General features: G+C 37.5%; 1 protein-coding gene and 1 long non-coding RNA gene across 4 annotated transcripts in view; one reads left to right on the top strand and one right to left on the bottom strand.

Moving 5' to 3' along the window:
- LOC115442790 (caskin-2) overlaps positions 1–22,728 on the top strand; it is a 219,600-nt gene that overhangs the window by 74,299 nt on the left and 122,573 nt on the right. The gene's annotated exons all lie outside the window — the stretch shown is intronic.
- Positions 7,481–10,590, bottom strand: LOC119189117. Its single transcript, XR_005112253.1, has 2 exons — positions 10,336–10,590; positions 7,481–7,713 (listed from the first exon to the last, which is right to left on the bottom strand). It is a non-coding gene; the product is annotated as an uncharacterized LOC119189117 (long non-coding RNA).

Raw genomic sequence — 22,728 nt, 5'->3', positions numbered from 1 at the left:
AAATTGGCCACGCCAAATCTGTTGGTAAATCAAGCTATCCTGGTGCCAATTTAGTAACAAACTATACAAGGTAGCACAAAATACCTTAATTTGCAACAACACAAGAGTAATTTGACTGCCTCGATGGCGTAGTTGTATTCCATGTCCGGTACAATAGCGCTCTGAGGTCTTGGGTTCGAATCCCGGGTCGGGCAAAATGATATTTGGGTTTTTTCTGCTCAGTATCAGCCCGGAGTCTGGAGTTTGTGCCCGATATGGCGATAGGCTCGCCCCCTATCACATCATGGGACGAACATACTTGGCGAAAAGTGGGTGCCCTAGTTGCGCCTCTGCATACCCCTTCGGGGATAAATGCGTGATGTTATGTATGTATGTACAAGAGTAATTTTATTAAAACGTTAAATTACCATCATATCCTGAAACGACTTCCAGATCGGCCAGAAATTTCCCGTCCAAAATGACGTGGTGTTACGCGAACGTTTACCGTAACTAACATATCGACGCACAGGATACGGTAATGGGTGTAGAGAAATGGAAGGCGCGCTCGACTATTTTAGTATAAGTTCCGTGTAAGAGCGATTTATTTTCAGTTCTATTTCCTTTCCAGACGCTTCGTTGGGACGCGATATTACTTTTTACTGCATAGTAGTTTTGGTCGGCTGGATATGATGGGATATTTGAGATCATCTTAGTAAATGTTGCAATATTTGTTTTATCGTTGTGTTTACACGGGTTTAAAGTATCAACAGTTTCTTACGAGGTTTCAGTAAGGAAGCTATAAGATTCAATATTTTAAAATATGTGTAAAATGATTTTGTAGAACTTAAAAATTAATTAATTTTTCTGCAACGAATAAAGCAAACAAAAACAATACGATAAACCTTATTACATACGCAAGCGTTACACGTGTTGGTGTATTTATAGCAACAGTTACTACAGGATGAGCACGGCTACGTTCATTGAATTGCAAAATATGTTTTTGTGTGGCAACGGGGAAAAAACTCGCGCATTCATCACCATGCTCGGGATCGTTGTTTCTTGACGTTTTTGACAGATTACGGTAATACAACCGATTTGGGCGTTTAGAGACGACCTGCTTTTACCTCCGTCCTCATTTTGTACTACCTGAAGATCTATGAGTCTAGATATACACTAGTGTACGTATCTTATCGACATATTTATTAGCTACGTGTTCTGGATAATGCTAGATCAGTGAGCTTTGCCATATTTCTACGATTATTATTCCTTTATGCCAGTTGCAGAATAGCTTCAATTTCGTTTGCTAATGCAAAGTATTAATGTAATTGAGAAATGCAAGAAGAACGAATTTCACTGTATTGATGTCGGTAATTAATTAGACACACCAAATCAAGCAAAATGAACTCTAATAAACCAAACAGGCGAGACCCGATCAAGGCCGTTAAAAGGAAATCAATCTGAACAAAAAACCTGTCAAAACGCCACATCATCTTTCTCAGAGATTAAGGTGAATTCATCATATAGAGCGTTTCTAAACGAAGTCTGTTTCAATTACTTTAAGAGGAAAACAGGAGATTAAAATATGAGATTAATTATATAAGAAAAGGTCTCGCCTCCAAGCTCTCAGAAGCTACATTTTTGCACGCATTTTCAAGAAATTAATTTTATAAATGAATTCGTCAAGATTCCCGAAGTTGATTATGTTGAAATGAAAATTGTATTAGATGCTGTAAGGGAGAAGGTTTACAGGGTGCCATCGTTTCCATAACAGAATTTATTATTAAGCTCTAAAATTACTAAGAGAAATTTCTTTATTATCAAGAGGATTAATTTATTATAATATTATGTTTACCTACAACTTTTCGCTCCTTCATTGTAAAACACCGTGGAAAGTATCAATTTGTCTAGCTGTACCTCATTTATTCAAGGAGCGCATCCGAGATCAACATTCCTATTCAAATATTTTCATACTTTGTCACTTTCATTATGAGGAAGTGGTCTTACTATCTTCAAGAGTTATTTCTTAAGAAATATTAATATGTCATACTCATTTACAACAAAGTTAAGTAACATTTTGATCTTAAAAACAATTTCTAAACTAAACAGCAGTGCTGTGATGTTACAAAATCCACTTAATCCCCTAATCACTTCTCAACCTAATACACCTAAATCAATCATGTGTCGTTATAATGCAGCCCATATATTTGCAGCGATTGGAACATCTGTCTTTGGCTTAGCATCAAGGCGGTAATTTTTCACAGTCAGATGTAAATTCGACACAGCTGTCGGACAGGTGATGGGAACGTGGCCAGTGTTTCAAAGGATTACACTGCTTCTATATAAACTACCGAAACCATACTTCGTAACTGGAAACTGTTGCACATTTTGCAGCCGCCAGTGTTTCGACAAAAAATACGGCGTATTAAACAATTCGCTCTTGTACATCGAGTTGCCGTGGCCGGAATTCGTTCGATTGAAAGTATTTTCACGTGCTGCAGTGTTTTTAATTTTTATTTTTATATCGATACGTAATGTAGCTGTTGTGATAAAATCTGGAACGATTTTCTCATTATCTTGAACATGCTTTCTCGTCAATTTTTAATATTTTTTATGTGAATACCACTATAATTTTATTGTTTGTTTGTTTTTTTAATTCAACTACGGAAATATCATTGAAATTTTGTAAGGAATATAATAAAACAATTATACAAAAATTCACAAACAAATTTCAAGCAAATTTAAAAGCCAAAGGTTCTTAGAGTTTTTTTAAAAGATGGACAAACGAAGATGCTACGGCCTAATAGCAGGTGATCATCAACACCCATTAACATACACAATGCCAGAAAAATCAATGATACATTGTTGTGTACACACATTGGTGCTAAATTATTATTCAAAACACGTCATCTTTGATTATTTCAAGTCTTCAACTAAGTCTACGCGTTTCGCCAGTTTGAGAAACAAGTTTAAGTTTACAATGTTTTCACCCACACCAACGTCCCGCATTACAATATCACAAATGGACGTATTGTATTACATGCTTCGTTTTGCCACTTCGCAGACTACCATTCAGCTTGTTGCATTTCACTGATGCATAAAATTGCTATACTTTATTGAGTTCGTTGTTTACTTTACGGTTTCTAACCATACTATTATTCTCGATTGATTTTAATCGGCCCAAGTAGCTATTTCTGATGGAGGAAAGTTGAAACTATAAATTTGCATTTTAACTCTGGAAAAATGGTAATTAAGGAAGAATGAGTTTTTATTTAAAGCGTTTTCCTAACTAAGAGACAGGGGCTATTTGTAGGCACATCGATAGCACATCGGGCTACAATTACTCTCATGCCATGTTAAGATTGAAACGTCAAGAGGCGAGTACTCAAATGGTCGTGACCACAGTATTTTCAATGGATTCAAATCGAATAAGGATGGAGAAATTATGAAAACACCTAGAGAGTCGATAGTTATCTCTGAGAGGCCGATACCGATGTCGAATATCCCACAGTTGTCAGTGCGCGGCCGGCGCTGGCGCAGGTTTCCGTAAAAGGCGATGACCGTCTACGAGATGCAGGCGATCATAATCGGTAGGAAAAACTCGGTCCCTCTAACCGGACTTGACCCCTTTGGTACCAAGGCACCCACTATAAGTATGCTATTGCAGTGATTATTGAAGATGCCTATCGTAATTGTCGGGTAGTGTCAAATTATCACGAAACGTGACGCAACGTTCATCTTTTGTGTGACCATATCGAGTCCTTTAGATGCGATAACTAAACAAAATAGATCTTTGAGTGCACATCACCTCAACTCGATCGTCAGATAAAGGGACATGCGGTTCGGAGATCGAGCGCGGGATGCGCTTGCACATCTGCCTGCCCACGTGCCCCCGCCCGCGCAGGTTTCTCTTTGTAACCTTTTTTTATTTCTTCAACAAACGCATTCATCATTCCCAACAGATGCGCTCCGTAATAACAGGGTAACGCTAGGTAATTCATTCTTTAATTAAATTTCATTCTCCCCTCGGACTGTGTGTAGGCGTACGGTCGCATTCGTTTGTTTACCATCACGTCGCTTTTTCTTGTTTTTGTTTAGGGAACGAAACGTTACAGAGTTACGGTCGTGCGAGATGCGCGTTGGCCTGAATTTCGGCGTCAATACGACACACATGTGCCGGCCGAAGTCTGTTTTTTGTCAGACACCATTTGAGGTCTATTTGGTAACATGTGCGAAATGGATGAGCCGCCGTGCGAACAGGATGTTAGAGATTGTGCGGCTTCATTCTTATTCCTCACGACGTAAATTACACCACATCTGGTCGGGTTTAATGACGCCCATTTTGCGGCCTCACGTTCGTATTTTGCAAACAATTTCAATCAATATTCAACAACATTACACGGCCATTAAACGCGGTGTAAAACTGTCATCGTCGGACGCACAGGGCGCACGGGGCGCGCACCGCACGCTGCGGACATTGCGGATTAATTGATTAGTACCTACGTATGCTACAAGCCAATATTGTCTACTCTCCGAAAGCCGATTGTTAGTCAACTATGTTTGTTATCGTCGTGTGCTACGTCTCGAGCCGCGAGCATGCTTATAGCGCTGTTGTGTAACCTCTATGGTGATTAAATCTCACCATTATTATTAACTGGCTCCATTCAAACACCCACTGTCGTTCTAGGCGGGTCGGAACTATGCCGTCCACCCACAGAGGCTGGTCCCGTAGGCGCACCAGGGTCACACACACAAGCCTTTATTCATATGTCGACTTCTAAACTCACTGTGTTCGATTGTTCGCGCTAACTCGAATTTACATTTGGAGAGTCAATGTCGCTTGAGAGAAGCGAGCTCAAGCCTCGCCATTGTTTTGGCTGTTTCGGTGGTCCGGATGGAATATCGCCGCGCTCATTTAAATAATTTAATAAACAAGCCCTGGCTTAGAGCCGCGTCGTGCTGCCACCGTGCCACAATAACTTTGTGCGTCGTGCAAACCAAGATCATCAGCTCATCCGGGTACTTAACGGCATACCAGTGAAATTATCCATAACAATCATGCAAAGGTTACTCAAGACTTTACCATTAATTTTCATGTTACTATTCAAGAGGACCATCGGCTCGGCTTTCCTGAACCGGGCAAACAATTCGTTTCAGCACTCAACACACATAATCAAAGGTCATCAAACGTCACAAACACTGCAAACGATCTGATCCACTCGTAACCGGAGTGCACCAAGTTTTGTCACAAGTTGTCAGTCGCACGATTAACAATCGCGGCGTTGAGGCACACGTCCTTCGCGGAACAGTGCTAGCGGTAGACTGAGCGAGCGCCGCGGGTCGCGGTGCGGCCGGAGCCGGCGTGCTTGCCGTGAGACGCGCCGCGCGCGGCAGCTCTCCATCCCCCCCGCTCACACACCTCCGCCACCCGCACAAGCTCTTCGCACCGACCGCTGCAGCCGACAAATCCTTCCCCGACTCGGTTCAACTGTCGCAGCTCGGCGATAGATCATCCCAACTTTGTATAAAATTTGTTCCCGTTTCTCGAAGGAAATTCGGTTCGAGTAGGTTGTGATTTGACGGGCGCATCGACAAGTCGGCGCGTCGCGATGTGGGCGCGCGGCCCTTGATACCGGCTCGATAATGTAATAAACCGATATTATAAATTTTATTTATGTTACGAACGATGCGAAACCGTTATCTGACGCTGGGCCCTCGACATTGCACCGGCGAGTGTGTCGATAGCGATGTCACTTTAGATATTTTATCCATGCAACGATATAAAACAGTCGAGGACGATACAATTTGTTTTAATATGCGTGATGACAGAGTTTCAGTTCGCCTCCGTGCCGCTGACAATATTTTGTAAATGGACGAACTTTTCAAATAGAAAGCAGTGAAGATTGATGAAGTCCAAAAGTTTAATAAAGTATCAATCGATAAATCATCGTAACTCGAACAGCCATCAATCGCATATAAATTATAGGTTCAGGAAACATTGAAGAACGTGATAATGATTATAATCATGCTGTTTTTTGGATAGACATTGTTTCTCAATGGTGTTGGATTAAACCGATTCGGGTCTAATATGATTTGATGAACAGTTGAAGCGAGGCTCGCCTCGAGCCAATGTTTCAATTTGACGCGCGAGGAATCCTCCGCCCTCGCGCTCCGTTATTATAACCTTAACGCCCATCGCACAACCTTCTTTTGAAACATCAAAGGATGCCAAGTTTGCGAACGTTCCGAATTTAATTTAAATTTCAGCCAGCCACAGTCCGATAATATCATTATTCATAGCAAAACGATATCTTTCACTTAAGTAATTAGACGCAGAATCCTTTCTACGAGGAGAGATTGTACAGAAGCGATAAATTGTTAAACTAGTTTGAATCGAGCCGTCTACGGGCCCGGGGCTCGTACTTTTAGTTTTATTTTCCGAATAAGTTCTGGGAAGGTCGGCTGACGGCTCCCAAGGACGTCTCCTTTACGCGTCCCTTGTTATGATTCCAAATTTTTAATCTTATTTGAAGCTGGCAGGTTCGTTTTTACATATATTTCGACCCTCCCTATGGCGCATCCTCATTTTTTCGTGTTTGTTATAAAACGTTTCGAATGTTTTTATCGTCGCATCCTTTCATTAAGGATGTGCTTAGTTGATAAAAAACCGGTAACATTCCTCAGGTCGTTGTACCTGTGCAGTCGAAACGAAGGGTATTAATGATTCAAGAAATTGCATTTGCAATGAACGTGCTGCATATTATAGTGTATTTCGTAGGTATAAATTCTGAACGTTTCAATTAGTAATGCACACTACATGGAATTAATATCGGATATTTTTAATGTCAGTAATATGTAGATTTTAACGTATCAAGAATATAACATTATAATAATTGTGGCAGATTTTTCACGTCATTAAACAATACAAAACATGATGATGCTTCCTACGCTGCGCATCAAACCCTACTCGTTAGCCTAGTCGGAGCCCACACACTTTCGTGTCTTGTGCATAACTGTAGACTTGTGTACACAAAATTGATTGATAACAATAACAGCAAACGATATTTTAAGCTTTCAGACGTCCATCCATCATGCTTTGGAGTTGTGGCTTTAGAATAAGGTTTTAAGAAGCTATAAATATATAACAATGTAGGAAAATATACCAACAAAATAAGAATTGGTCACATAAGGTGACCACATGTTATAAGGTTTTACTGCTTTTCTTTCAACTAAATTATATTGAGTATTATCATAGTATTATAGTATTATATTATCGGAGTCCGATGGATGAGGGCGGCCCAGAACCGGTCCCTATGACGCTCAATGGGAGAGGCCTATGTCCAGCAGTGGACGATTCCCGGCTAAAATTATGATGATGGTATTACACCATTGGGTCTGCACACGCAGTAGGTAATTCATATTTTGCGTAATAAAAAACTGAGAACAATACAGCCGATCTCAGCGAGAGTAAATCTGGATCATCCAAAACTAAAAATCTTATAAGTAAAATAATTACCAAAAAGTTTATTATGACTCACAGTCTCCAAAACCAGTTCACATTTCGCGGTTTTCATTCAGATTTTAATAGCCATCATAATTGTTTACACAAATGAAATCTTAAAACGCGAGTAATGTACGTTAAACGATCGTGCGAACGTTGCCCAATCCTGACATGTCATGCTGACCTTTCATTAACACTTGGCTGTGTTATTCATTTCATAATATGTGTAATTGTACCTGGAACAAATAAAACATTTAATTAGTCGATTTTCGTATAGATTATATAATTTTTGTGGTAATTCACATGTGCATATACTACAGCACAAACAACACGACAATACGCGAAAGCTTCGATTTTAAAGTCTGCACTGAGCTCATAACTTTGAGGAATTTTGGCGACCGGCTACGATGTTTGGACGCACCATAGAAGTGAAATGTGAGAGCCCAATAATGAGGTATGTTCTAAAGACATTGAAGCCATGAGTAATGGCAGATATGCGCAAGCGCGACATTTGTAAGAAAAATGGTTATTAACATTTGCAGATCTATTAGTCACTCAAAATAAATCATTAGAATCAATATTCGACACATACATCGGTTCCGCTTATATTAATTTTGGTCTACCACTACCTAAAACTCGTATAGGCACATTTTCATTGGCAGGCAAACACAAATAATTTATTTAATACCCTTTTCAACCTTTCAGCCGACTCGAATACGTTAAATAAATTAAGAACTTTTATCAAACGTATGTTTTTTTTTGTTCGAAAACATTCTTGGTTTCGTGGTGGCTTTTACATTTTTAATGGCGTAAACGGGTTTAAACCGTGCTTTGCGGCTTTATGTTAAAATAAAATGTTAATTCATTTGCTGCAAATTGATATCCATATATCTATTGTCATTTGTCAATGCAAAATCATTAATGAAATTAATCAAGCTTAATTAGGAATTATTAATTTTGTTAACTTCTTAAATACCATTTATTTTAGTAAGACGGTCCATCAGATGTTGGGCGTTTGGTAGTTTTTATTTTAAGGTGTTTTTATACTACAGCAATGAGGTGCTTTTATAGGATCCATTCGACAACACAAATATCACCACTAAATTTAAGCGGCCCTTTCTAAATCAGAATTCAGAAGTCACAGTCATCCATGGCATGAGCTCTCATATTGCTACAAAAGACAAACTATGTTATTTTAAGGAAAGGAACGGCGATTATGATATTAGGGTATCCAACGTATCCAAGTAAGCACTGCCCACTGACCATACATTTGCAGGTGGTAGGATATATTTTATATCCGCCCGGATAGCGACCACGGTACACAGGGTGTTAAAACCCGCCATCGTGGCCAACGTGAGTGTGTCGCGTTCCGGGATCAGCTTGTGTATATCCGGTTCGAACAGGCCGACAAAATTGTGTCGACTGCTGAGGGTTAATCATCTCTTTTCACTCGACATTCTATTGGACCCCACTCCACTTACCATCAGGTGCTGTATGAAATACGAAACATAGCAAACTAATATTTCACCACCGTTTTTAAGGTAAGTCCTACTACCACAGTAAAGTAACAAAACGAAAATGCTTACATAAAGACTTTTCCATACGATTTTACAACTATTGTTCAATTAAATCGCCCTTTACTTTAATCATCGTCATTAATTTCACATTGTAATCCAAGCCTTGCGTAACAATAAAATGAACGTAATCTCGCACAAAAAAACATGGCTACGTAAATAACATACGTTTCCAGCGGAAAGGTCATTTTGTGTACGATTGGATTTCGTACAGAAATCACTTACAGGTACAGATATGGTGGGATTACATAAAACACAATCAGTGCAGAATATAAATGATTACTTTTGTCTTTAAGGGTGTTCGGATTGTTTCAAACCTTATACGCTGCGACAGTTTTTGTTGGTTTTAGTCAGGAAAATTATGTACAATTTGGATACAATACTGTGAAAATGTTATTCGAATGGTGGTATTATTTTTCTTGCCGAGAAATATAATTTATTTCTTAGATTTGAGTCGTAAAAAATCTTTTGAAATCTACACCGCATTTCCAAATAAATAACTAATCGATCCCAAGAATAACTTCCATGACCGAAAAAGAACATGAAATTGTCTCATCGTCCACTATTAAAAATCCAACCCCGCGTGTCGTCGACCCCAGGCTAATTCGCGAATAAACCTAAGTGTTTCATATGCAAATTTCGGCCGGCATCCAATTACTCCGTTTTTATTTGGTTGAAACAGGTGATCGAATTTGGTGGATGAAGCAATCTGCTTCATTGAGCCTTTGCATTACCAATGAACTTGAATGCATTGGTTGCTAGCTCTAGCCCGCGACTCTGGTCCTTTTTTGAAATAAAATACCGATTAAAAGTTGATGAAAGTCAGAATAGGTCGTATCGGAGCTTTACCGCAGGTCATCCTGAATTTTTTTTTTTTAATTTGCAGCTTTAATAAATATTTAAGTTTCAATAATAAGCGAATGAACTGATAGAGTGTTAACTAATTCAGCATTCAGAGATCAATTTGTTTTTAATTTAAATCGGGGTCAGCATATTATGTATAATAGCTTTTGGTAACTATCATGATTTTCAACAGTTGATATGATCTTTGCTGACGCTACATATCTCTGACAGACGACACAGGTTAAGCCAAGGTAACATAACTGACAAATCATCAAATTGTTAAAAAATGGATTACACGTCATTACTTTAATCTGACGCAATAAAATATCAACATTACTAACTTTAACTACTATCTGTATCTGCATGATAGAACCGATCATATTATACTGACAGAAATGGCCTTGTCGCTTAGCTTATTTTCTGAAATTGTTAGTCACTTACCCTTCCTGACCTACAAACACACTAACATAAAATATCAAAGATCATGTAAAAGAACGTGATAACACGGTGCCGACGCGTCTACACGTCCATATTTGCGTTCACGTTGTACGACGTTGGCTGTTGATTGATCGACCCGTTTTATCTAATGCCGATAACGTGGAATTTATGTATGCGCTGGCACTTATCGAGCGTCGCTTGATAACAGGTGCGTAGTGTGCATCTCTATTAGTTATTTGGCTCAAAAATGTTTTGAGGATGCCGGCATACTCATTAGACGCTAGATGACATATGATCCTCGATTGATCTGAATGGCATATAATCATAAATGTGTTGCGATATAGTATTTCATATTATAGTGTGTTACAATATGTATTGTGTTTTAATCTTTATGGACGTTGACAATAAATGATTTACTAGTAATGTTTTGAATAGTTGGTGACAAGTAGCAATTTATTTATTAACAGAATCTGTGGGAACAGTTTGAAATGCTATAGGCTAATAGTTATTAAAATTATAATTTCCACTTCTCACTTCGTTACTTGAAAGCACTGGCCGCACAAAAAGAAAACATTTATCAAAAAAAAACCGCTTCCAAAAATCACTTCAAACGCAACCAAATTAACAAAAAAAACTTACATTAATATATAAAATAACACCAGCAATATTCGTAGCACTAATATATAGCCACATAAACATGTCAAAACATTCCGGGCGTATATTTCTCATTCGACCAGCGTCTCTTGACCGCAGAGGCGCTTGGCCCTCAGTTCAGGGGTACATTCAACACTCAACACGCTCCAGACAGAATAAAAGTGGAAGAAATTGGTTCAAGGGCGGAAAGTTATAGTTTTGTAGTAAGAAATTTTGTTGCACTGAAAAATATTTTTTGCTTGGGCGCTCGTAGTACACAATGTTGTATAGGTTTTTAATGGATGGTCTTTTTGCTTACAGCTGGTACATATATGTTTTTTTAAGATAGAACGAGTCAAGAGTCAACGCTTTGGTATGCGTATACTCTTAGGACCCACCCCCTTCCCCCATAAATTAAAGACCAACAAGTGGAAATAAATATTCTTCTGTTTCAAGTCAGTAGAAAATATTTTTAAGGTCCAGACCGAAACTTACGTATAGAAAGCCTATTGAATTCTAGTAATTTCCCGCTAAATTGCATTCTAGTTGGAACACCTGAGCTTCCTAATCCGACAGAGCTGTGAATCCACCGATACACTAAATAATGAAATCCATTCGGGATCGACAAACTATTTAATGTACTATTGGTAAAGCTGTGAACATATTTTCGTCCATTCTAAACGCGCTAGCTTGATCGTGTTGGGATCATTGTTTGATACAAAACTAAAGCGAATAAACAACTTTACTATTTACCTCATTTTAAGTGAACAGAACTACCCTAAAATTACTTAACGCATTTGCGTATTTATTTATAATACTATTAACCTAAACTCTCAAGAATTGCACTATCTTTAAGCAAAAACCGTACAAAAATCCGTTCAGTAGATTTTGAGAAAATCGATGTCATACAGACACGCTTTTGGGGACTTTGTTTTATTATGTATAGATTTCGATTGTAAGCGCTACGAACTAGTGATGATACTCATCAGGTGATCTACTACTCCTTTACCCTCTCTATAAAAAAGAGTGCCCCGCGCTTTATATTTAAACAATAAATGTAAATGCAAAGTAATTTTCGCTGCCGAATTTCAATCGAGTTGTAACAACAACATTAAAACGCTGACAATTAACGCGACCCGTCCGCTTAATCGGGGCCAATTGAATATAAACAGCACTCCCAATAGCCCGTGACTTCGTTCGTGCTGAATTTATTGGATCCACGGAAACTGATACTGCCGAATATAAAAAAGACATCGTAAAAGTTAAACCAGATCGTAATTCCGATGCTATTTTAATTTAAATCCGTGTACTCTTATATCTGTTAATCGGGGGCTCAGACTATTTATGTCAGAGTTTGTGGGTCGGCAAAACGATCGCGATTAATAAATACCTCATGTCTTCAAGTTTTTTCTTGTAGACATCCCTGTTGTCAACAGTGGGGGAAACCCGCGAACAAGATACTGGTTTCCCTCGGCTTCTCGATTCCTCCTTTGGCTTGACGAATATAGGGGCCCAGAAACAAGAGGAAAAAAAAGGGATTGGTGGGAAGGGATGGAGGGGGATAGGGCTCTAAGAAGTTGAATTTGAGCTCCTGTTATCACATATGAAAGTAGCGCAATACGGTGCTATGTACTATAGCATGTTTGTATTGTATACACTAGTTAGACAAACAGCTTGTAGCATTTAGTTGTAACAAGCTATGTACATTTGTGTTCCTTTTCCTAAATCGTAAGAAAAAACAACGCAACTATCACTTAAATCATTAAATGAAACCATAAACCCAACACACGCAACAAATAAAAAAAAACAAAAACACAGACATAGAATGAAATCGTACCATAGATAATGAAGTCCCGTACCATAGATAATGTTGTTACAGACATTTGTAGGTAACGTATCGGAGTGTCGGTCCGTCTGTACGTCGCTCGTCGGTTCCGTCTCATTTGACACAAAAACTCGGGTAACTCGATACAAAGTTTCCCGCGGCGGCTAATTGGCCAGCGCTCCGGTGTAACATTGCAGACGTAGGGTGCCTACGGGTTTTTGTGAATATGATTGTACAATTCTGTTTTTATTTTTATTTTATTGTCATTTTTATTAAATTAAAACGCAATACAGATTACAATCAAAAACTATAACTAATTACAAAATATACAAACATAAAACTCGAATGTATTCCTAAACTTTATGTTATATATTTTTAATGTTTTTAATAAAATAATGTTATAAATTACTTATAACATGAAACTGTATTACATCCGAATACAAAAAGGTTACTAAGGACTAAGTTAGCTAAGTACAAAGCAATGCTATAATAAGTCTGTTTCGCAGTACTTTCAGCTTGACAGTCTTGGCAGTAAGTAAACATATGATAATATGGGGCGTTGTGATTGGTTAATACTGAGATACAAGTTTTCTTTAGTTAGCTGTCAGATAAACAAAGCTGAAGAGAAACTATGCGTTCGAGGTACACTATGCGTCCTTATAGTATTGATTGTGAATACGGGTGTTACAATAGTTAATGCCAATCCCAAATGTAAATAAGATATTATCCTTAAATTTTCAACAACCGTGAGTCTAATACTTCACCTATCTATCCAGATAGTTAGAAGGTGGTAATGCTATTGAATTATAAATAAAAAAATCCAACCCAATGACTATGGTACAACATTCTTCTAAGGAAAACAATGAAAACATCCCAATACAAGCAAACAATATAGTCACCGTACAACGCGACATGCCGCCAACGCGGCTATTTTCGTCAATTTTATTTACATATTTTAACGCTCAATTGATAGGGGTTGATCAAATTGGGGATAAAACGCACTCTCTTGTGATAATACATCGCTTTTTAATGTTACTCGCGTCGGAATTATGTTTTCATATAACTTTTATAGGAAGATAAAAATGTAATCGATTTATATATATGAAACCCTATTGTATATCGTAAGGAGTAAACAAATAAATGTCGAATAAATCCTTGTTTGCACTACAAGTGTGGTCACTATCGTAACTAAAAAAATTGGCTAAGTATACAATATTCGAATAGATCTTTAATGAAATAAATTTCCTTGAGTATAAAACAAGACATAAAACCAAAATATGAAAATAAGGCAATTCCAATTTCAAAAAAGAATATTTTACAATCTATGTTACCGAAAGAATAAAAGTAAATAAAAAGGATTCACAAACAACATCAAAACATTTCTAATAATAGCACAGCAATTAATTAAACATGGCGGAGAAATGTTCTCAATACGACAAAATGGCCGCTTAATTGTTAATTGTGGCTCACGCAAAAACCGGCCCCGAAGATCGCACCGTGTGTCGGCCGACAATTAAAATGATTTCGTACGTCGAACTTTTAATTTTTTCACCAATGTTACAAGGGAATTCGAAATTCGAATTATTTGTTATTTTTATGCGTAACATGGAACGCAAAGTAGCTAAATCGAATGAAAATTGTTGTTTATGGCCGCTAAAGTCAATAAACATTGAAGTAATAGCGGTGAAAGGTCAAACAATTTGGGACTAACACAACTCAACCGTCTGTCTAACTTTGAGTAAATCGAAACGCTATTTCGATAAAATGAAAATGTACTTCGCTGAAAATAAACTATTCCAGTATTCAGTAGGTAATGTACTATTGCCTCATAAATAATACTGCCATGTACCCGCCGTTCTGCTTAGCAAAAAATAGAGCGCTTTTTTGCGATACTATCAAATCAAAAACTAAATGATCAAATACATGGTGTAGACACTGATTCTGATTTTCTGTTATGGCACATGCTTGTACAGGAAAAATTGCTTTAACCAACCTAATAAATCATGAAAAAATCCATGTCTCTCAAAAATAAGGATTCGATAAGCAAACAAAAGGGGTTCTTTATAAACAATCAGTTGTAGCGCAAAGAAAAACATTGTGACACAATTCTATTACATTCTTCGGTAAATGTGTGCCGCTTGTCAATTTGAAAGATTTTTTGACATCTTTTACTGGAGCAAATTGAATTGTAAAAACAGGATTAAAATCTCGAAACAGTGTTTTGTCTCCTTGAAGAGATCCGAAACAGCAGCAGAAGAAAAATATGGTCTGCATACGCTCGATTATTTAGGACTTGAATTGGATGACATGGATATCAGGTTTTTGATCGGACCCTGCACCATCAGATTTTTTCGGTAAAATTACAAGATTTATAAGTCAAAGCGCGTGGTCCTGGATCAAATATATACTTATACTTTTAGTAAATGTCTCGCCGTATTATTTGAAATTCAGTCTTATTTTAACACAAATTACAAAACTTAATTTAATTTTTATTATACGCTTATAATGTATTAAATTTACAACTATCGACGAATCACGGTAGCCCAACTTAGTAAACACAACTTCACATTTTTTGCTCCAATAAATCACTTAACCTCAAACCCGAGTCCCCACCAAGCAGGTTGACATCAAAAATAAGTCGAGGATGTAGTTTTTAACAAGCCCAAAACTCTCTTTAAAAACACAAAGCAAGACGCCCCTCATTAAGACTATGCGACACAAAAAGCCACCGTTCGAGGAATCCGGTAAGCAAACATCAAAACTATTTCATCTGCCACAACACATGGAACTCACGGCCCAATTATAATAATGGATATTATTTTTACGACGCATCCTAATGCGGACTGACTGACATTCAGTTTCCTTCGGGCGAGGAAATTAAAAGAATATGGCGCCGAATGAAAGACAAAATGTCCGTTCGAGGAGGTGGTGGACGTTAAAAAATGGTAGCTTTTGTAATGCTTGGTCTGACTCTCTGGGTGGTCTGGTGTCCCTGTGTGTTGCAAATAGTATGGATTTTATAATCTAACTGAATTTAGACCGTCATCAAAAACTTAAAACTTAGTACAACAAAATGGAAACCCAAGATATCATTCACGATTTTAATAAAGGATGTTTTATCAAGGGACTGTTTCATCTCAGCATTGTTTGAAACAGACACTGAACTACTTAGGTGAATACAATTAACAATACAACCGCAGCCTTTTTGCTAGCTTTTATGTTCGAAAAAACTAGGGCGATGTAACAAAGACTTATTAAATACTGGAGGAAAAGTAATTTCCAAATGGACTGGCTTCATTCTCTTAATGTGAGCATATTTACAGAAAAAAAGGTTTTTGGTGAAACAAGGCTTATTTTCGTCTGTTCTTGTCCAAATGAGATCCCTGTTTAAGCCTGTTCCCATTTCCTGATGGTGAAGTCCAAGATTCAGCCAGTCCAAATAAGTTAAATTTTACACTATTAACTGAATATCATGTTCACGAGTCCTTCAGGCCATTACAATAAAAAAAGTAGGATTTAAATTCTCCACACTCTAAATACCTCCAAATCTAACACAAATTTAGGGAAACTAGGACTATATCTACATAGTCAGGGAAACTCCTAATCAAGTATTGGAATTAGCACACCACGGACCCAGCAACACAAATTACAACCACGCCACAACATACATTGACATTTCACATTCCACCAGCGATAGCCTACGACCCAGGCAAATGCCAACGCACTAATAACAATAGCAGGCGCGTGCGAGTCAATCAATCGTTTTGACAGGCGCGTCCCCTCAGACGCACTGTTGTTATATGTTAATAAAATGTTTGTCCGAATTGACATGTTAGTGAGGCAACGAGGAGTTGGACAGAGTAGCGGTGGGCTGGCTGCGACTGTCAAGATGTCAATAATCGATGGGGTCTCCTGGTTAGGTGGCAAGAAAGGCAAGGCAATCTAACTTTAGTACTTGGATTTGATTAGAGATGTATGAGTGAAGATTTTCGTATTAAGCATGAGGGAACCACTTTAGCAGCGATTAGACTTTTTTTATGCGGGCATGGTAACCTAAGCCCACTGCACCTGATGGTAAGTGGAGATATAGAGATGATCAACATCTATCTGCTTGGTATATGTGTTTAAGAGGTTGTATCCTTGCTGGTCTTTAGTGATGATGATGCAGATTTAATTACATTCGCATTAGTAATTTGTTGTTCCCAATATGAAGCGACGATAGCCTAGTTGGGTATGGAACGGTCTGCCGAGACGAAAGTCCGCAGGTTCCAAATCACAAGGGCACACACCTCTGACTTTTCTAAAATCATGTGTGTATTCTCTGTGAATTTATCGTTCGCTTTAACGGTGAAGGAAAACATCGTGAGGAAACCTGCACATCTGAGAAGTTCCTCTGTAGGAATTTCGAAGGTGTGTGAAGTCTACCAATCCGCACTAGGCCAGCGTGGTGGACTAAGGCCTAATCCCTCTCAGTAGTAGAGGAGGCCCGTGCTCAACAGTGGGCAAGTATATAATACAGGGCTGATATTATTATTATTATTATTAATATGACAAGCGTGTGAAATCGCAGTTCATGGAGTACTGAAAAAATGCCGTTTAAATGAGTAATCTGCATGAATCAGCCCTTTACATATTGTCACTTCAATCCTTAATTAATTGCACAAATTAATAATAAAAAACATAATGCCGTCAACGCGACCGCTCGGGTTCACAATACGCACTACACATGGCCGCCAAGGACACGCGACACATCTGGCAACGCCGAGCACTGATTACAGTTCACACGATCACTTCTGTACGCTAACTAGCTTAATTACCATTAATGGGGACTATATGACGCTGTGTGATAACGTTGTCAGTTATGAATTTAATTGTTTTTTTACTTTCATTCTAATACGGGGTTGGTTCAGTATTTGTAGGGTATTAAAAGCGATTGTTATCCAGGATATATTTTATTCAGAATAGTTTTTGTGACAATTAAAGTTATATATTTATAAGAGAAGGCTAGTTATAAATATAGACTTATTAAATAAGTCCATTCGATCATCAATTATACCGCTGTTTTACAGTTAATAAACGATAAGTCAGTTTTCTAATGTGATTCCTAAGGCAAGATATCCGAATTTATAAATAGAAGGAAATATTTTAAAGTAAATAAAAACATAACCGCATTAAATTACGAGATAATCGAAGTACACTAACACATATAAACAAAAGTAAATTCGATTATGTATCAGGATTATAGCGAAGACTTATTCGAGTGAACTCAAATGTCTCGTGTCAAACTACACCAGACACTGAACTAGTCCTAATCTAATCCGGATTAGGCCAGGGTGGGGGTCTCTGCCTACGATGTGAGGAAACACCACGCTATTTTCTACACACATACGTAAAAATAACTACATATATTTTAAAGAGATTTGTATACTTCCGATTTGGTAAGAAATACTTTATCGCTCCAAGCTTACCCTCTAATGCACACAGACTACATATTATCGATACTAATATATCGTGATTCAAATACGAGTTTAAAATACATATCACGAGTTTATAGCATAACTATTAGATCTTTATACATTGCAACACTAAACAAAGACACAACAATAGTTGTTAATTTTATTTCTGTTTAAGTCACGTTCGAAATTAATCCTAAAAGGATTCGCCTGTAGATAAAATCTAATAAATTTAAATATAAACGCTTAAACACTCAAGCTCATTGAGTATACGTCTGTTAGTAAGTAACACACGTGAATAATAGACTGCGAACATACAGACAACGCCATTATTCAGACCTTCTTATATGATCTGTATTAACGGTACTGAGAGTAAACAATATTTATCTCAAATAATTATAATTAGTGTTAAAAAATAATGTGTATTATGAATTCTGCAAATGTAATGAAAAGAAAACCTTCATATACGTAAATTAACTCAAATACAATATTTGCGCTAAACATATTTTTAAATGTCTTAGACAGCATAATAATCAGCGAAATATTTAGCCACTGAAACATACATAGACCAACATACGTAACAAGCGCGACATTTAATCCAGCAGTGTGTCGCACATAATGAATCGTATTTCCTTAGTGAAGCCTACACTATGAATTCCTTGTATTCGGCCCCAGCTGACTGATGGAACAATGCGCACTTCGCATACAAATTATTAGTTCAAATCAACGTTGGACATTTTTACCGTGAGACCAGACGTCGCCCCATTGACGTCTGAATGAGCAAATAAACGTTGTTTCGCCGAGCACTGAATGCTAATGAAACGCGGCTGTTTCAAGCGTCCGTGTGTCGCGCGTTACGTAATTGTGACAATGAAATCTGTGCGTTTGTCTATTTGCTGTGGAAGTGGGTGATCGGTCTTGGGTTCAGTTCGCGGGTCAGCTGATTGGTGTGATTTGAGTGGGATTGGATTTATGGAATGTTAGTTTAAAGTGTTGATAAGGACATGTCAATTGATACGGAAATACAGTATAAGTACGAAATGTGGTCGTCCTCCATTGTAGGTCCTCTACCGCTTCGGGAGTCATATGACAATTTATTGATTTTTGGTTAGAAAAATAGACCATAACGCCGCCTTTTTGGGAGCATTACTAGCCTAACTGAGACAAGTCAATTAAGTTTTGATGAAATCGTTTACTATATACTATTTAAATATGCTTAGGCAAACATACCGTATGTATGAGAAATATAAAATCTTCGCCACACAACCGCGATTTATGTTTCGATTTCCTCAAAAGATGGTATTGAAATTCCTTGTCCATTCCAAAAGGTAAATAAATTATTTAAACCTATCGCCGGGCGAGCAACACATGGCGAGAATCACTGTCGCAGCCGCGGGCACTCGCAACTTAACCCTCAGCGGTCGCCTAATTTAAATTTCATATCACCTCGGGGTCGTTTCCGCCAAAATCAACACTTACGCTGCCACCACGCGTGAACCACGGTGCATTGAGCCCCATTCAAAATTCATAAACGAATATGCAGCTGGTGGGTTACGATGCGTGTCTTTACACTGCACTTGAATAATCAATTTTTAACGCGACTCATTACAGCGAATGCATAATAACGTATTACATTGTGTGAAAAACAAATTGCGAATTAATTTTCCCGTTTAATTTAGCAGTTTGCAATCTGCACGCGGCTGTTTGCGGATGCTACTTGCAAGTAGCTCGCTTGTCATTAATAAATCCTTTTAACGTCAAGGAAATTATTCCCATTTTCTATTCTTCTCTTTTTTTCACCTACATTAATCAATCACGCACCATAGACTGAGAAAAAAAATGTAAATAACCCAGTCATTATAATCAATATGTATAGGTAAGTAAAGGAGAAACTTCATTGTAAAAACAAGACTTAATAATGATTAATGTCTGATTTCAAATGACGGTGCAAGAGTCTAGCAAAAAGTTTTGATTGTGAGATCTATTTTTTACTAGTCTATCGGTGTTAAGACCTAGATTTCTTGATGACAAAAAATAACCCGTAATATATTGCAAATAAAACATCATTTCGCCCTGTCACTTATAAACACAAGCCATAGTAGTTAGTATTCTTTGTTAGTTGGTTCTAATTAATGACAATGACTGGCCTGCGCAATTAAAAGTTAACAAATTTTGTATGTAGTACAAGTTGTCAAACAATACTTTGGCCATGATCATAGAAACTCGAAGACGATCAAAGGATTTATTTATTGCACTTCATACAAAACATGTAAGGGCGGACTTAATGCCAGAGGCATTCTCTACCAGTCAACCTGAGGTGATGCAGAGATAGAATATAGTAGGTGCAAGGATTCTGCGCGAATAGTCAATCTTACTTGCTGATGGTAGGATATTCTAATGCGAATTAGTAACATTCCAGTTGCCAAATAGTGTACTTTTATATTAACTTCTATGTAAAATATTTACTGTCGAGCACTGTACTCATTAGAACAATACTGTATCTTCACATAGTCGCCGTGGATTGTCATATCACAAACGGTTTCCTTGATCTCTCGTAAATCAAATCAAAGCGGCGACATTACGTGCTCTGTATTACAGTATACAAAAGTAGATTGTGATGAAATATCGTTAACTTCGGGAATCAAAACCAATGCAGATATATGGTTTGTAATAAAGTAATAAACTTTGTAAGTGGATGACTTACTTAGGAGTGTTTCATCCTGGTATATTTAGTATCGAAGTACCCTAACATTTGAATGGAACACTTGAATTTTTAAAAACTTGAAAAGCTTACGTCTGTGTAGTAAAAATTAAAAGGCTTTACTCAGTATCCAGAAGAGTCCAGAATTGTTCCCATTACCTGAAAAAAATAAAAATTGTTAATATAAATTTAAAAACAAAATTCACTCAATAATCGGTGTAAAGATACATTAACTACATAGTAGTTATTGTGAGACAATAATTCATATTTTTCAATGTATCATCAAAGAGGGACCGATATGAAGTATGCATTAATCTACACTAAAAATCTTAATGCAAATAAACAAATCTTGCATACGTGATAAAATAATAGCTAAAACAATGACACAGTAAACAAAGTTCGCTGCGCGGTTGTGAACTCCCATTACTGCCAACGCATTAAACCCCGAACGAGGGCTAATTCGTCGTGACGCCTCATTTACACCGATCACTTGTAATGGCCACTTATCCGCCTGCAAGACGGCCAATCATTATGGATTTATGCGCGATAATAACTCGATCCATGCCGGGGTACGCCCACCCGGGTTATGTGGTCAGGCTAGACCTGCATAGGGCATGTGAAATAATCTTTAATTAGACGATTTCCCTAGCTCGATATGTTTTAATTTTTAATATAATTTCATGTATTTAACGTTGAATGGCGTTAAGTCGCGTGAAATTCCATACCCTCGCGTCTGGCAGTTTCTCTTGGTCTGTGGTCGGATGTATGAATGATAAGTAAATATGTAATTTCAGTGCTAATGATTACAGAAAAGGTGGTAATGTAAATAAGAAATCTCTCGCTTAGCGTTTCACTTAAACTGATCTGCCATTTCTTACCATTCATAAGCAATAACTCTCCTGATAAACGCACAACCAATGGAAGCACAAAATGACTCAACCGTTCGATTAAAATCTTCACCAAATAATTTACACCTAATCATAATCATGTTGTAATTTATCCATCGCATTCAAAATATTATGACATTATGCATCAAGTGTAACCCGTTGGCCTATCGTCGCATGACTCATGAGTCATGCCCTGTGTCGAAACGTTGCCAACTGCTGCAGGATTCCCGGCCTACGTACTGAGTATCGAATACGAATGTCAGTTACCGAATTCTCTGTAATATAATTGATTTTAATGTCGGTTACGTCGGATAAAGACATTTTTTTAGACATTTACCGTCTTCGTATTTTACTTAGAAGAATGTCAGCTTCTACTTCAAACAGCTATACTTAGAGTAACATCTTTCTTTTACCTCTAGGTTTACACTTTGCTCTAAATCGAATTAAGTTTACTTTAAAATATTTGGTTCAAGAAGAATATAAAACTAAAATTGATTATACAGTCGCTCTTTAAACTGACATTCGCAAACTTTGTTTTTTATTACATTCCAACATTGTTTTAATGTCGATGTAAAACGCATAATTTATTGTTTACATGAAAGTATATTTTTATTGTTTATTGGAATCAGCGTGGGCTTTATGGGTCACAGAAAGCTGGTCGCATAAATTCTAAACGAAGAACTCGCGGTAGTTGGCGGCATCGCGTGCTATTATTGTAGTAAAGGTATGATTTGCGAATTGGAAAATCTTTATTAATCTGTAAATTATTATAGAGTATGGCAAAGCAAACATATAGCGGTTGAAAGTGTTTGTCTGTTTGTTGAATACCAATAAATCATAACAAATCTTTGAATAATGACGAGAAATTTTCATTTTTTTTAGTCTAGGATCTGTAAC

The sequence above is a fragment of the Manduca sexta genome, chromosome 12 (assembly GCF_014839805.1).
Source record: "Manduca sexta isolate Smith_Timp_Sample1 chromosome 12, JHU_Msex_v1.0, whole genome shotgun sequence".
Lineage (NCBI taxonomy): Eukaryota > Metazoa > Arthropoda > Insecta > Lepidoptera > Sphingidae > Manduca > Manduca sexta.
The sequence above is the reverse complement of the archived record's forward strand: the minus strand, read 5'-3'. Positions and strand labels throughout refer to the sequence as shown.